We start from the raw sequence: 12,616 nt of genomic DNA, 5'->3' as shown, positions 1-12,616 counted from the left end.
TTTTAACCAGCTGAGTAATACTCCATTGTGTAAATGTACCACATTGTCATTATCATTCCTTGGTTGAGGGACATTTAGGTTGTCTCCAGGTTCTGACTATTACAAGTAAAGCTGCTATGAACATAGTTGAATAAGAGTCCTTGTGGTATGATTGAGTATCCTTTGGATATAAGCCCAAGAGTGATAAAGCTGGGTCTTGTGGTAGGCTGATGCTGGAAAATCACCACACTGAATTCCACAGTGGCTGTGCAACTTTCACCCCCACAAGCAATAGAAGAGTGTTCCTCTCGCTCCACATCCTCTCCAGCAGGAGCTGTCACTTCTGTTTTTGATCTTAGCCATTCTGACAGGTACAAGATGGAATCTCAGAGTTGTTTTGATTTGCATTTCCCTGATGGCTAGGATGTTGATCTTTTCTTTAAGTGTTTTTCAGCCATTTGAAATTCTTCTGTTGAGAATTCTTTGTTTATATCTGTACCTCCTTTTTTAATTGGATTATTTGGTTTGCTGATGTCTAGTTTCTTGAGTCCTTTATGTATTTTGGAAATCAGCCCTCTGTTGGATGTGGGGTTGGTGAAGATCTTTTCCCATTCTGTAGGCTGCTGTTTTGTCCTATTGACAGTGTCCTTTGCCTTACAGAAGCTTTTCAATTTCATGGGGTCCCATTTATTACATGTCGATTTTATTGTCTGCACTATTGGTGTCCTGTTCAGGAAGTTGTCTCCTGTGCCAATGTGCTTGAAACTATTTCCCACTTTCTCTCCTGTCAGGTTCAGTGTATCTGGATTTATGCTGAGGTCTTTGATCCACTTGGACTTGAGTTTTGTGCAAGGTGGTAGATATGGATCTATTTGCATTCTTCTACATGCTGCCATCCAGTTAGACCACCAACTGGTTGAAGATGCTTTCTTTTTTCCATTGTATAATTCTGGCGTCTGTAGAAAATCAGATGTCCATGGGTATGTGGATTTAAGTCTGGGACTTTGATTTGATTCCATTGACCCACCTGTCTGTTTTTACACCATTATCATTCGGTTTTTATTACTATAGCTCTGTAGTAGAGCTTGAAATCGTGGATGGTCAAACCTCCGGAAGTTCTTTTATTGTACAGGATTGTTTTAGCTATCCTGGTTTTTTGTTTTTCCATATGAAGTTGAGTTTTGTTCTTTTAAGATCTGTAAAGAATTGTGTTGGAATTTTAATGGGGATTGCATTGAATCTGTAGACTGCTTTTGGTAAAATGGCCATTTTTACTATGTTAATCCTACTAATCCGTGATCATGGGAGATATTTCTGTCTGCTGATATCTTCTCCAACTTCTTTCTTCAAAGACCTTGTCATACAGGTCTTTTAAAATGGTTCATTTAAAAACCTATGCAAGTCTGTGTAGCATGTTGGGGGCCCTGAATTCAGTTCACAACACCATGAAAACAAAAACAAGACAAGCAAAAGCCTAATGTAGTCAAGCCTAAATAAACTGCTGCTGTGTGCAATGTAGGACAGACTGATAGCATGTCAATCATACTCACAGAATAGCCACCTAGATTATTTGTGACGTGCATTAGCTTTATTTTAAAAGAAAAGCAAGTCTTTCTGAATTATAAAATAGAAATGCAACTTTGTTGTTGTTGATAATAAAATGTTAGGCCATTTCAGCCACTACAAGGAGCTGCCTTCATTCTTCTTTATAAACTCAAATAAATGCCACTGCCATGGGGGCGGGGAGGAAACAGAACTGGCAGACAAGTGAGCATGAATGTCCATTTAGGGAAAGAAATAGAATCTTGCCAGTAACAGAACAAATCATCAGTAAATACTTGCAGAAAACTAGCATCCCCCGGGATGATATGATTTAAATAATAGAACAAGTAAAAGTCAGAGCAAACCATGGAGACCACAGAATAAAATAGTAAGCATAACATTTATTTGGAGAGACTTAGAAAATATTACTGTTTTAACTAAAATTTTACTAAAAACTATCTAAATTTTTCAGAATTAAAAAATTATTGGCAAATTATATATATATATACATATACATATATATATGCTATGTAACAATACTATTTTATTCATCTTTTGGTATATAAAAATACGTACACATGTAAGTGCCAGCAAGATGGCTCAGGGGGTAGAGGCACTTGCTTCTAAGTCTGATGATTGGAATTCAGTCCCTGGAAGGAGAGATTCAGGCCTGTAAGATGTCCTCTGACCACCGCACACCACCACCCACAGGTAATAAATAACTGTCATTTTTTCAAGTGCTGCAGAGATGGCTCAGAGGTTAAGAGCACCTGTTCTTCTTCAAGAAGATCCAAGTTTGGTTCTCAGCACCCTCATCAGGTGACTCACAACCACCTGGAACCCCAGCTCCAGGGAATCTACTATCTTTTTCTCCTCTTCACAGGTACCCACATATATGTGGCATGCATACATAGACACACACAAATAAATAACTAGATAAATAAATAAATAAATAAATAAATAAATAAATAAATAAATAAATAAATAAATAAAAGTTTAAAAAACTTTAAAAAAGAATTAATATATATAGAAACATATAGAAAATATCTGAAGTAGAAAGCAGTATTAGAATACAAATTAGACATGAATATTCAAAAAAAGAGTGAAACAAGACTCATGGTAAACTTGCTATGAATTAAGGTATCATAATTAACTATTTATACCCAAGATTCATTCAGAAAGAAGAAAAACTTTAAATATTACCAAATTTACTGAATTCCAATGTACATACAGCTCATGACACACTTATAGATCTAAAAGACCCAACTGCAGAACTTTCCTACAGTACAATGCAAAAGAAAAGATTCACAAATAGGAAATGTTAGGGAATAGTTAGGAGATGTGGAATATGAAAGAAACAATAAAATGAGACAATAAATAAAGTGCATTTCATGGTGTGGTGGTTTGAAAGAAAATGGCCCCCGTAGGCCCACAGGGAGTGGCACGATTAGGAGGTGTGGCCTTGTCGGAGTAGGTGTGGCCTTGTTGGAGTAGGTGTGGCCTTGTTGGAGTAGGTGTGGCCTTGTTGGAGTAGGTGTGGCCTTGTCGGAGTAGGTGTGGCCTTGTCGGAGGAAGTGTGTCATTGGAGAGTGGCTTTTGAGATTTCATATGCACAGGACTGCATGTCTCAGTTTCTTTCTGCTGCCTGAGGATCCAGATGTAGAACTCTCAGTTCCTTTTCCAGAACCATGTCTGCCTGCATGTGCCACTCTTCCGACCATGATAATGGACTAAACCTCTGAACCTGTAAGCCAGCCCCAATTAACTGTTTTCCTTTGTAAGAGTTGTGACTCTTCACAGCAATGAATCCCTAACTAAGACACAAGGAGCTACATAAAAATAGGAGACTTCAGATTGAAGGGGATGTGAAATGAGGGAGCAGACCGGCAGGAAGCAGGAACACAAGCCAATAGAGCTTTAGTAAAAGCTTAGACTACCAAAGATAAAGAGAAAAATCCCCAAAACCGCCATTGTCGGGAAGACACAGATGGGCCAGTTTGTTTGAGTGGGGAAATGGGCGGGTGGACTCCAAGTCATTGAGGACAGAAAGTAGGTGGCAACGTGAGCTGCTAAAATGTATTTGCTAAAGAAAGGTGAGTGGAAGATAAAATCGCTAGAAGGGATGTCATTAACAGTGAGCTAAGGATACTAAATTCTCACTTTCCTCATAAAGCTTCATGTTCTGCAAGAAATAAAGTAATTATAATCCTGGCCACAGCTATAAATGGACAGATGCCAAAGCATCATCACCCAACTATTCGTTGGAAACTAGTCCGGCATCTCATAAGAAGCGGAGTTGAGATGACATCCTAACGTCCATCCATCTATGTTCCACTATAATTTCTGTAAATTCCACAAAGCATCATTTCAATTTATTAAGCCCTCATAAAGACTCGCTTTGTAGAAGACCCAGACCAAGGAGAGAAGACTTTCCCCAAGTCACATCTGCACGTTGTTGGCAGATGGATCCAGGGCTCTTGACTTGGTGGCCAGAATTGGTGTCGTGCTGAGAGCTCAGTACTGCTCCTTCTCCAGACTTTCCTTGGGACACTGCAGAAGGATGGGCACCTGTGTCCCGGAAAGGGTGGGATGTGACCCCGAAGACTTAAAACAGGACAAATTCTCCTCACCTTCTGCAGAAGCCCCAAGTCCAGGCTTTATGATCTCACCAGGCAGGGGCAGTAAATTCCAAGATTGCTTCAGGTCACCAGAGGGCTTGGGTGTGTACAGGGCTGGGAAGCATGCCATGTGAAAAACCATGCCCAGGCATTGTTCAATAACTGCTAATGCATACTCTGTGGCAACCGTCTTCCTATTCGTGGCATAGGAAGGAGGACTGACTGCCTGGCATGTTTGGTCATCACCAGCACTTCCTGCCCACCTCAGGCATCATTCCAATTGTTAGAACCTCGGGCTTTGTGGATCAAACGTGAGCAACAAGTCTGGAAATAGTTTCTCTTCAAAAGCAGCCCCTGAATAATTGCTAAAATTGCATGGTCTAGCCCAAGTAGTGAGACATGCTTTCCAGCTAAGAGCACCACTTACTACTTTGTAAATTTTGTAGTTTGATACATGGATAAATAAATCTGAAATTTTTTAGTGTTTTAAAAACTTGATGTTCAATGAAAAACTAGACTATTAGCACCTATATTTTCAACATATGAGATTTTCCTAAACCTATATTGCATAAACTAAAGAATTAGCATATTGTCTTTACAGGTAAAATCCAAATCTAGTCTCTTTGAATTTCCATGGCTGATTATTTGATATGAAACAGTAACCACATTTTCTTCTTCATATTAGCTATGACAAAATCAACCTTTTTTGTCCAACCTATTTCAGAAAATAAGACTAATCCACAAGATGAAATGACCTCCGGTTTTCATGACATTTGATATTTCCCCACAACCAGTGGGGTAGCAAGGGCCTTCCTGACAGTTCTCTCCAGTGAAAATACAAGCTGGAAGTCCAGCAAGCCTATGTACTCAGACAATTCCCAGACAGAATCCTCTCCACACTGTGGCGACCAAATACTTGATTTTCATAGCTCAACATATAATTTTAAACTAGGGCGACGAGAATTGTAACATGAAAACTGGAATTTCTTTATTAAGTTACACTCATACTGAACAAGTTATACCAAAAGAAAAAGCAAAGCATTTCAAAAACAAAACAAAACAGAAAAATAAGCTTGCACAAGAGAGCTCGATAATCTTTTCCTTGACACAGCGAAAGAAAAAGTGTTCTTAACTGAAAGCTTCACTAAATCCTTTCCGTTATAGTACGAGTCATTTCTCACTTGCAGGGGAATAAAAGACAAATATGCATTGTCCCAAGAAAGTCCAGATTACTGCTGGAATTTTGCCGCCTTCTTTGGCATTTTTCCTTTAACCTGAAAGAGAATATCCTCTCTGGTACAATAGACTGTCTTAAAAAGAACTACCAACAAAGAGAGAGAGGCGGAGGGAGGAAAAGTGGGGAGTAAGCATCGTTATGAAGCAGTTGACTCCTGACACTTCGGTTTGCATTTATTTATGCAAGTAGAACGAATCAACCCAGTAGCCTTCCAGCCAGGTGCAGTGAGCCTAGGAATGGCCAAGTAGGAAGTCCCAGGCTGGACCAAACAACTGATGCTTGACTATCACATCAGTTTAGTAATTTTGACATTTCTAGGTGGCAACAGAAAACTTTTTAACTATATTTCAAGTAACAAGAACTCTACAGTGCTACAGTGTGGTTTCTGAAAAAAAAAAAATCACTAAAATGATCAATGTTTTCCCTAGATTTTTTGCAATTGCCAAAGCAAATGTTTTTGAAGAAGTTTTCATGAAAAGGTTAAATAGATAGATACCCAGGAAATAAATGACAGATATGTAGGGCACACAACTAGTAAATACTAAAACCCAAAGAGATTTTTCCAGGGTTGGAGGAGAAATGTAAAGTGAATCCACGGTGGTAAGGGAGAGTGTGGGGGAAGCTGGGAAGAGGCAGAGATCCGGTGGGTGGATTTGCTTTGCTTTGTTTCACTTCCTTGTTTGCCGTGTTGCACAAACCCTATTGAATATCAAGATTTGGCCTCCTGTGAATAAGGCTTCTGAGAGAAGGATATTAGCCTGCTCAAGTCCACAAGCCCCTTCCACACACACACTGAATTTTAAAACAATTCAGTAATGAAAAGCATCAGAAAACATGACTTGAATAATGAATATTAAAAATACTTTATTACTCAAGTTCATTGAAGCAAGATATAAACTATTGCTACTTAAGTTTGTGACCTAAAAGGAATCCAAGCAATTGTTTATTACCTGGTCTCTTTTTCACTGTTTTATTTTCTCCAAGTAAAATTAGGTTTTGCTTCTTGAGTATATTAAATAAAGTAGAGGCTTTTGTTGTTGCTAGTGCTACTTAATATTGTTTTTTACATGCAAGGAATAAATGATTATTAAAACGAAAAATAAGGAAAGGAGAATTCAAATATATTGAGCAATATAGAAAAAGATGTTTCCAGAGCTTGAAGATTTGCATGTGGATCTGTCGATTTACTGGAAAAACTTCTGTTGTGAGCACTTCATGAGTCAGTCAGCATACACAGCCCAGAATCAACTGAGCATGAAACTGAAGTCATGTGCAAAGCTGGGAGATGGTGTGAGAACAGATCCCTTGACCTTGTTTCCAAGACAAAGATTAGAATGCATCTGGAACAAGTGAAAATCACAGAGGGACACATCAGCATGCTGAGAGCAGCAGGCTTTGGGTAATTGCCTCCATTTACTTTGAGCCACCCGTGTGTGTGTGTGTGTGTGTGTGTGTGTGTGTGTGTGTGTGTGTGTGTGTGTTAACTAGCTGAGATTGAATAATCAAGTTGCTGTTTATTATGCCTTTGATGCTTATAGTGGTTTGAAAAATGGTCCCCATAGGCCCATAGAGAGTAGCATTATTAGGAAATATGGCCTTGTCAAAGTAGGTGTTGCTTTGTTGGAAGAAGTGTGTCACTGGGGGTGGGCTTTGAGCTTTCAGAAGCTCAAGCTAGGCCTAGTTGCTCACTGTCCCTTCCTGCTGCCTGAGGATCCAGATGCCAGCACCGCGTCTTCCTGCATGCTTCCCACCATGATGATGATGGACTAAGCTGTGAGTCAATTGCAATTAAATGTTTTCCTTTGTAAGAGTTGCCATGACTGCCAAGCCATGAAGGCGCACTCCTTTAATCTCAACACTTGGGAGGCAGAAGCAGGTAGACCTCTGTGAGTTCCAGGCCAGCCAGGTCTACAGAGTGAGGTCCAGGACAGCCAAGGCTACACAGAGTAACCCTGTCTTGAAAAACCAAAAACCAAACAAACAAACAAACAATATGTACATATATATATATATATATATATATATATATATATATATATGTGTGTGTGTGTGTGTGTGTGTGTGTGTGTGTGTGTGTGTGTGTGAATTGCCACGGTCATGTGTCTCTCGTAGCAATAAAACCCTAAGACAATGCTATATAACTACTTGAGTTTCCAACATCCTCAAGAAAATTGCATGTAACTCACTATTGTTCTTAATCATTTGTTTCTAAAGGCTCAGTGTGAAAATGTATTGTTTATCTCTCGTAACAATTTCTCACAACAACATGAACAACTTCCTCCCAGACATGATTACATCTATTATGGATGTAACTGTTCTGTCAAGTTCAAAATCTTTCTGTTCTCTTACACCTAAAACTAACCAATGATCAAGTGTTGTTGATTCTGTTTGGGAATCTGTAGCATCTTTCTCTGCCTTACAGTTTTATAGCATACTATCGTTTCTGATGTACACTCAACTCATGCATCACACCGGCTAACACTAGCACAAAATGAAGAGTATTCAAAAGCATAACTATCAGAAGAGAACATGAGAGACCACATGCAAGGCTGGGTACCAAATAATGTAACAGGAAAGATGGCCACTGATGAGGTTAGCTGCTGTGCGGTAATGCTTTTGTACACTGGTTTAGTAAAACACTGATTGGCCAGTAGCCAGGCAGGAAGTATAGGCAGGATTAAGCAGACAGGGAGAATTCTGGAAAAAGGAAGGCTGAGTCAGGAGGTGCCAGTCTGCTGTCCAGGGAGCAGCATGTAATGACACTCAGGTAAAGCACAGAACACGTAGTAACATATAGATTAACAAAAATGGGCTGAGTTTAAGTGTAAGAGCTGGTCAGTGGTAGGCCTGAGCTAACGGATAAGGAGTTTTAAGTAATATAAGCCTCTGTGTGTTTACTTGGGTCTGAGTGGCTGTGAACCAGGTATGACACAGGAAAACATTCAGCTACACTTTTCCCAAAATGGCTTTGATTCCACAGCCATATTCAAATTAAGATTCTATTTTCAGCAGTAAAATCTTTCTCCATTTCCCTTACCCATAAACCACCTATTCTTCAATTATAACACATGGTTTACTCCTGTATGCATTCTAGTAGTCATCCTAGTCAAAAGGAACATCTTCCCATTTTCATGACAATATTTTTGCTATATCATTCATTGACAAATGACATACTATTTTATTCCATCACTAAATAATATTTCAATAAATAATTTATATCTTATATATTTCAAACTTCATTTTTAAAAAATATAATATAATATTTTTATTAATCCTTTGGGAATTTCATACAATGTATTTTGATCATATTCACCCCTTTCCATAACTCCTCCCAGATCCACCCTCTTTGCCCTTATGTCCCTACCTACCCAACTTGGAGTTTTCTGGGCTTTGTTTTTTTCCTGGCCTATTGGATCCGGTTTGTGTTGCCCAGCTACTCTTGGGAGTGGGACCTGCCCTGGCGTGTTGTTGATCTACCAGAGGTCACACCACTAAAGAAAACCAACTCTCCCAGCAGCTATCAAATGCCAGCATCACCTAAAGCAGGGGAAGAGTTTCAGGCTTGCCCGTGCCTCCGTGCTGGGATTTTGTGCAGCTTAAGCCAATCTTAAAGGCAGTGTTGTTGGCTATATTTATTTTCATCTTCTGACCACTTGGGTTGCAATGAGTGAACAACTTTATATGGTTTAATGGTGCACTGATGGACAACTGTAGGAGCAAATAACCTTAGCCCTTCTTACAGACTAGGCTTTCTGACCAATGCACACATTAAAGAAAAATGTTGTTTCTGTAGACTCTTTGCTTTAATCACTAGACTATGATATTTACATTTCTGAAATTCCTTCAACACAATTGACTTAGCCAAAATCTGTACCAGAAGAGATGTTTGGTAACTGGAAATATATTCTGATTCTAAAGCAATATGAGCATTCTATAAAATCTTTGTAGAAAATGAATTATGGATTTCCAAAAGGAAAACAAGGGCTGAAGCAATGATCCAGGTGATTTTAGCAGCACTTGCTACTTCTGTTCCAAGATGGCAGCCTACAGTGACAGATTTACCTCACACTACTGTTACTTTCAAGGAAGCCTATTTGGACCAAAACACAGTCAATGCAAATTGCTTCTAGGAATCCACTTCTGTGAGAATTTGGCTGTGTATGTCTTTGGCCAGAATTCCTTGAGTTTTGGCTTCCAGTCTCTGTTTTGCTTTCCTAGTAGAGATGTTGTACTCATAGTAGCCTGGCTATAAGGGCCTTGCCAACAGGAAATTCACACTGACTGTCCCAGTGAAAGAACTGAAGTTAGAGTAACGGCATGTACTTTAAATGAAATGAACCCATCCACCACTTCCTTACCAATGGACCACTAAGACAGTATTTCAGTACTGAGAACAAACAATATTCCAGGTACAGTGGATGCAGAAATTATCCAGGGACCACTCTATAAACAGGGTGTGACACAAAAATAGTATGCACATTCTAAGTAAATGATATGGGTGTCATAGGCAATTAGAGAAGATGGAGTTTAGTGTGGACAAAGAAAATCCAAAATTGGTTTCAAAAAGAAGGGGACTTAGCCAGTGCACAATTAAGTAGACATAGGCCACTTTAAACAGAGTCCCACCAGACATGGAGTCAACAGGGACTCATTCTTACAACCTGATGCAAAAAGGGAGCTTTCACATGGTTATGATGAGTAAGTGAGGAAGGCAGGATGTTGGAAAATACACTAGAACAAGGTTTTCATGTCCTCTATTTTACACTAGAACAAGGTTTTCATGTCTTCTATGTTACACTAGAACAAGGTTTTCATGTCCTCTATTTTACACTAGAACAAGGTTTTCATGTCTTCTATTTTACACTAGAACAAGGTTTTCATGTCCTCTATGTTACACTGGAACAAGGTTTTCATGTCCTCTATTTGACGCTACTGATAATGGACATTTTTGAGTTTTCAAGCAATCTTTTATTATCAAAGAATTAAGCTGTTAAAATAACTCCATAGAAAAGAGGTGAATAATTGAAGACTCAGGCAGCCTTTGCTCTGAAGACAAAGAGAAGAGGAGAAATGGTTGTGGTAAGAGTGCCAAAGCCTCCTGAGCCCTAGTTCCTGCGGGGACTGTGGCCAACCGGAGTCAATCTAAATGCTATCGAGAAGTCTGCACTGGACACAGCAGAACCCACAGTGTTTGGCAACATTCTTATCTTTTATTTTTCCTCTGCTGGGGACTGAATCAAGGGCCTTGCACATGCTAGGCAAACAAGCCACCATTGAGCCACGCCTCAGTCATACCAGAAACCGCCTTCTTCCTCCCTCCCACCCTCCCTCCCTCCCTCCCTCCTTCCTTCCTTCCTTCCTTCCTTCCTTCCTTCCTTCCTTCCTTCCTTCCTCTCTCTTCCTTTCTTCCCTCTTCCTCTTCTTTTTTCTTTCTTTCACTTTTTTAAACATGCAAAGCAACAGACTTCCTTACATGTTCATATACACTGAATTTTGTGGTACTCTGCCCCTCTCCTCTCCCCATCCCCCTCCCTCCCATGTCCATGAAACATTTCTACCCCCTCTCTTCTTCCCTTCACTTTTATATCACACGTGATCTATCGCCATCCCTAATCCTTTCCTTTGAAGTGTCCTTCCTCCTTTCATGGTCCCTTTCTAGTTTTCTGGCATCTACACAAACTCACTCCTACACACACACACACACACACACACACACACACACACGCACGCACGCACGCACACACGCACGCACGCACGCACAAATATAAATGTACATATATACATACATATATGTATGAAAATTGGGATCTTGGCTTCAGGGACATTTCTGAGGAATGTGTCTTCAACACCCATGCTATCCCCAAACTCTGTAAAGCTACACTGTTTCAAAAATTCATCCATTCGCAGGAAGCTGTTCAGAGGTCAGTCCCTGAAAGGACATATTATGTCACCGCTGGTGGCAGGCTCACAGATGCTGGGTCCTCAAGGACTAAAGAAAAAGCAACATCTGGGAAAAGGTAAGCTGGCAATTATGCTTCATAAACAATCCTCTTCAGTAGATACTACACATAGCCTGGGAAGGAGTTAATGAAACTCGAAGTCAGGGTAGGAATGGGACAGAGTCTAATCTCTGTGGTGACTGGATCGTAAACAGTACGATTAACTTCAATCATTGGGCATGTTTAACACATCAAGTTCTTCTTCCTGACTGGACCAGAATCCAGTCTTGGCTTGAATTCTTTTCTTACAAACTTCAGGAAAATATAACTGGAAGCGCAGGGGAAACAATATAATTAAAACTTTTAACTCAGGGCGGGGGGAGTGGCACATGCCTTTAATCCCAGAACTTGGGAGGCAGGGGTGGGCAGATCAAAGCCAGACTGGCCTACAAAGCGAATTCCAGGATAGCCAGGGCTCTGTTACACAGAGAAACCTTGTCTCTAAACACCAAACCAAACCAACAAAAAACTTTTTTTAAGCGCTGTGACATAATAAGACTATCAGAAATTCAAGCACTTTGAGTAAAAACTGCCTTCAGCCCATTTTACAGATACTTTTACCAAGGATAGATGCTTAGCTAGTCTTTTCAGCACACAGTACAGCTAATAAGAATTTTGCTCGTGGGTGATGGTATGTGGATGGCATTAAAATTTAAAGCTGACATGTAAAGTAGAGACAAAAACATGAAAACTTTACATTCACTGGTTAGAGCAGTCTCCTGAAGTACAGAAGCAAACATCTTGTACTGAAAATTATTGTAATTATAATGAAGTAATTAACAGCTCTAATTACCCTGCGTCACGATGAGAACACAAAGTTTCATAGTACTTAATCTGCTTAAGGCCTTGAAAAGATTATTAACAAGAATAACTTCATAAAACAACCGTCAGACTTAAAAGGGGAGTTTTAAATTATGTTAATAATTCCATAATTATTCTAAATAAATGATAAACCGTGATCATCATAATTAGGTTAGAAAAGTTCTGTATTACAGTGGCCTTTTTTTAAAAAAAAAAAAACACTGTTTATTATTGTCTTAAAATTGGGATAAATATGAAAAAATGGCAAAGTGACAGATGAAAAGTTGCAAGTATCTTAAAAATCAGTGTGTTCTGTAAGTGTGACCTAGAGAAGCGTCCTGGCATACAAAACATAGTCCTAGACATCTCTACGTCAGTGTTTTAACACTACTGCAGTCAGCACAGCGTCACACTTAAAAGGAAGGCTGGTTGCTGATCAA

Source organism: Peromyscus leucopus, chromosome 3 (assembly GCF_004664715.2).
Source record: "Peromyscus leucopus breed LL Stock chromosome 3, UCI_PerLeu_2.1, whole genome shotgun sequence".
Lineage (NCBI taxonomy): Eukaryota > Metazoa > Chordata > Mammalia > Rodentia > Cricetidae > Peromyscus > Peromyscus leucopus.
Note: the sequence above shows the minus strand (reverse complement) of the source record.